The sequence below is a fragment of the Octodon degus genome, unplaced genomic scaffold (genome assembly GCF_000260255.1).
Source record: "Octodon degus isolate 3935 unplaced genomic scaffold, OctDeg1.0 scaffold00050, whole genome shotgun sequence".
NCBI lineage: Eukaryota > Metazoa > Chordata > Mammalia > Rodentia > Octodontidae > Octodon > Octodon degus.
In genome coordinates this window covers 3195784-3200174 of record NW_004524626.1, presented here as the reverse complement: position 1 = coordinate 3200174, position 4391 = coordinate 3195784, and the positions used below count along the sequence as shown (strand labels likewise).

Sequence of the window (4391 nt, the reverse complement as noted above, 5' to 3'; positions counted from 1 at the left end):
CACTGGGAAGATTCTTAAGATTCTTGCGGATTCCTCCCTTCATAATCAAATTCTTCCTATTCTGAATATTCTATTGTATTCCAAATATATTGAAGATCAGTATCAGGACATTGTAGTTGATATTCCATGGGCTAAAAATTCCAATGATAGAAAAAAATGACTGGACCAGTGAAGTAGTTCTCACCATTCCATTACAAAGAGTTCACCAGCATCCAGAAGCCAAGGAGAGGCTCACATCTATTGCTGTAGTTTTTGTAGCAAAAGGTCTCCACTAGGTTGTATAAAATTTTCAACTTGCCAGTAATTTAGTCAAATGTACCTGTATTTCTTTACTACTTCAGTGCCATCAACAAAATATTATCCCAGAACCTATCTCAAATAGCATCCTGTCATCAATCCACCCTGGATTCACTTGCATCAATTCACCTCATGTGCCTGTAGATCTAGACAGGCGGCATCCTTTTGTCATTACCTAGAATGACCACAGTATCCTGGACTGTCATGTCCCATGATTTATTGAAGCACCCTCTTGCAGTTTCCAGGTGCTCAGGAAAGAATTAAAAGATCGTAATTTCCCTTGTAATTCAGTTCTGATTCAGTATGCACATGATGTTGCTGTACTTAGCATTCAGAGAACAAGGAAACCTGTAAAAAGGATTCCACTTATTTTGTTGCCACAGTAAAAAAGGGACATAAACTTTCAAAAGTTGTTACAATTTTGCCAACACAGCTCAGGAATGACCTACTTAAGGGGACATTTGTTATTAACCCCTAGACTAAACATTACCCCAGTTTATCCTACCACATTTATGGAACAACAATTGAGAGAATTTGTAAGTTTCATAGTGTCTATTTGGCAGACATTGAATGATGAATGCTTCTGGGCCTGAGATATCTATTTATAAACTAAAGACCATCTTGTGACAGAATGAAGTGAGGAAATGCCTGAATCATCTCCAGGCAGTGACAATTTGGATTCCTACCTAGCTTTAGCTGAATCAGTCTATCTCTCACACATTGGAAAATGACCAAAGATGGGATTGAGCAGGGAATACACCATCAGAGAATGGCCAGAAGATAAAGCGATTCAGCTTTGACCCCAAATCTCTGCTACAATCAGCCTACAATTATAGAACCTGACCATTGATTGCTAGCTTCCCTCATTTTTGCCTGGCTTCTCAATCCAGGATGATTCAGAGAGTGCTGAACAGCCTCCCTTAAATTACATAGGGGGCCCCGTTGCTAATCAGCCTGTCACCAGTTTCCCATGTCAACAACCTCCACTCAAAGCACATCTGAAGCCTCCCTTTTTTCCACAATATAAAGGTTTTGCACTTCCTGCTGCCTTCAAGCCCCTGGCAGATTTGAGTGTCAGAGAATGAATCCCTTGTTATAGCAAGCTTTAGGCAAATGGCTTCTGTTCTCAACTGAGTTGTCTCTATTTATTTCTGCTCCCTCTACTAAAAATTTTTCACTTGAACAATTTTGTTTTCTAGCTATGACATGTTCCCAAGGACTGCCAGTCACATCTATATCCAGACTAAGAATTACGCTACCTGATTCTGACCTCTGAGTCCATACATCTACATAAAAGCTACAAGACACATGTGGTAGTACACACTTGTAATCCCAGCTACTTGGGAGGCTGAGGAAGGATCAGAAGTTCAAGGTCAACATGGGCAATTTAGCCAAACCTTGGTTCAAAATAAAAATATTTGTTAGGGCCGTCGAGATAGCTCAGTGGACAAAGTGCTTGCTTAGACAAGCACAGGGGCCAGGGTTCGACCTCTGGCATGGTGGCGCATGCCTCTAATCCCAGCACTAAGACGGCTGAAGACAGAGGGTCAGTAAGAGTCTGAGTTGCATGGTGAGACACTGCCCAAAATAAATAAATAAATAATCTATCTATCTATCTATCTATCTATCTATCTATCTATCTATCTATCTATCTGTTAAAAGACTCAGGATGTACCTTAGTGGTAAAGTGTTTGCCTAGTATGTATGAGGACCTGGGTCCAACCACTAGTACAAAAGATAGTAGGCAAGCTGCTATCTTACAAAAGAAATATGTAAGCATATACCATTTATGTGTGTCCAAAAATGTGAGGAGGTTATCAATTAATCCCAAACAAAGATCTGAAGTCAAGGCTTTTAGTCATTTTTTCTGTCTTCTTTTTTTAATTAAACCACATTATGGTCATCTCAGTCTGCAAACTGGCCTGTGAAAACTGACTGTACTGTAGGAATGGATGCTAAACAGTAACCTTCCAAAGACTTCATAGTGTCTAGATGCTTTTGGTGATAGTTTCTGGCAAAGAGTTTGCCTTAAAAGAATTTCTTTCTATTCCTTCTTTGTTTAGAATTCTAACTAGGAATGCCTACTGTATTTTACCAAATTGACTTTTAAAAAGATCATTTGATACCAATTGATGTAAGGTTATAAATCCCTTAACCATAATTGCCTTTCTAATGTAAATCCTAGTGCCTTAGAATAAAAATTAAATTTCCTGTTGTTACCCAGTTGGGTCTGTGACCCCTGAGGCCAAACTAATGAACTTGATCCACCCTTTTAAAATAAATGTGTACCTTCTGCCGCAGCAACCATGGAAGAACAGTAGCCATGGCCTTCCGATGTCCCATGGCAGTGGGCCTGAACAAGGGCCACAAGATGACTAAGAATGTGAGCAAACCGAGGCATAGCCGCCATCGTGGACGTCTCACCAAACACACTAAGTTCGTGCGAGACATGATCCGGGAGGTGTGTGGCTTCATCCCCTGCGAGCCACGGGCCACGGAGCTGTGCAAAGTCTCCAAGGACAAATGCGCCCTCAAGTTCATCAAGCAAAAGGTGGGGACACGCATCCACGCCAAGAGGAAGCACGAGGAGCTGAGCAACGTGCTGGCCGCCATGAGGAAGGCAGCTGCCAAGAAGGACTGAGCCCCTCTGGAATAAAGCTTTGCAGAAAATAAATTAATTCATTAATTTAAAAATGTATAGGTTTAGGGACTATCACTGAAGAAAAATAATTTTAGAATGCATCAATAAAAAAGACATGACAAGGTTTATTAGATAAAGAGATAGACACATTCAAAGAACGGAATTGAGACACATTACAAATGGAAACGGGGCATTTGGAAGGATGTCTTTAAGGTAGCTGGTCTAGATTTCATGTGCTAACTGTTTGTCAGGTATGGAGGAAGCCATCCATACGCTGAAGTTGGGATACACCCTCGCCAAGGAAGGGAATGTTGCTGGAGGAAGGAGAATTGTAGTGGAAGGAGGGTGGTCACAAGATAGGGGGGCCTCCAGAAGCACAATAAAAATTTAAGCTGAAATTTTTCTTACAAGTATTTTTTTAATCTCTCTCTCTCTCTCTCTCTCTCTCTCTCTCTCTCTCTCTCTCTCTCTCTCTGTCTTTCTCCTTTCCACCTATTTTTTTAGTTCTTTTGTCCTACCTACTTTCTTTGCTGAGACTTCAGTCCCTTATTTTTAAGGGATAGCAGAAGCCTGCCGGTCTGACTTCATGGACCTGCTCCAGGTGGAGGAGGGGCTCTGATCCTGCCCATCCAGGGGCTGAAACTGTCCTCTTGTCTAATCTAAAGGAGACTGGGGAATACTAGTGCTTCTCCTTTGACGAATGATCATCTTTTGACAGTCTGAAAAAGAGTGCAAGACACGTTAGCCCCGAGCAACAATGGATAATGTTACCTAAAAGAGTTTTAATGCCCAGAACCATAACCTAAGATAAATTTAAACTTTAAAAAAACCAAGTACTTTTAGAGAACTAGGATGCTAGTGAGTTAATAAAACTTATGGTATAGTTTGACCTTGTTTGATTGTGAGCATATATCTTGTACGTAGAGGATATGGTCGTGGAGTTGTCAGGAATGTACCCACAACATTCCGTTTCGGTCACAGAACAGGTTTCACCTTGTGTGGCTGCTTAGTCAGTAGCAAACATGTCAGTATCTCTCACCTCAGCATTATAATTACAGCCCTGAGTAGGAAGCTATTCCATATTTTGGGTGGCATTGTTGTATTTGTCTTAAGTGTGGAACTCTGTCCTTAACAAAGAGGTATTAGTTGGCTGACTTGTCTAATAAGGGTTAAGAAAAAAATTGTGTTTTGATTTTAGACTTGAAATAAAAACTTTTAAGGCTCTGCTATTGTACTTATATAAGTGAGTCATACAGCAGTATATATCATGTAAACACATCAAGGTCAGTTCAGTCCCCTCAGGAATTACTTTTAAGACCATGTGCAGAATCACTCAGCTCCTCTATCTCTGTCATCTGTCAGGCTGGGTCATGGTCTTTTCTAGAATACAAGGCTTCCCTTGGAAGCATGGAGATATTCATTCCCCTCTTTAGTGACCCTCCTTTAAGCACAA

At 40.7% G+C, this 4391-nt stretch overlaps 1 pseudogene; it reads left to right on the top strand.

Moving 5' to 3' along the window:
• Positions 1–2620: 2620 nt before the first annotated feature.
• On the top strand, positions 2621–2955 carry LOC101590462 (annotated as a pseudogene).
• Positions 2956–4391: the final 1436 nt, after the last annotated feature.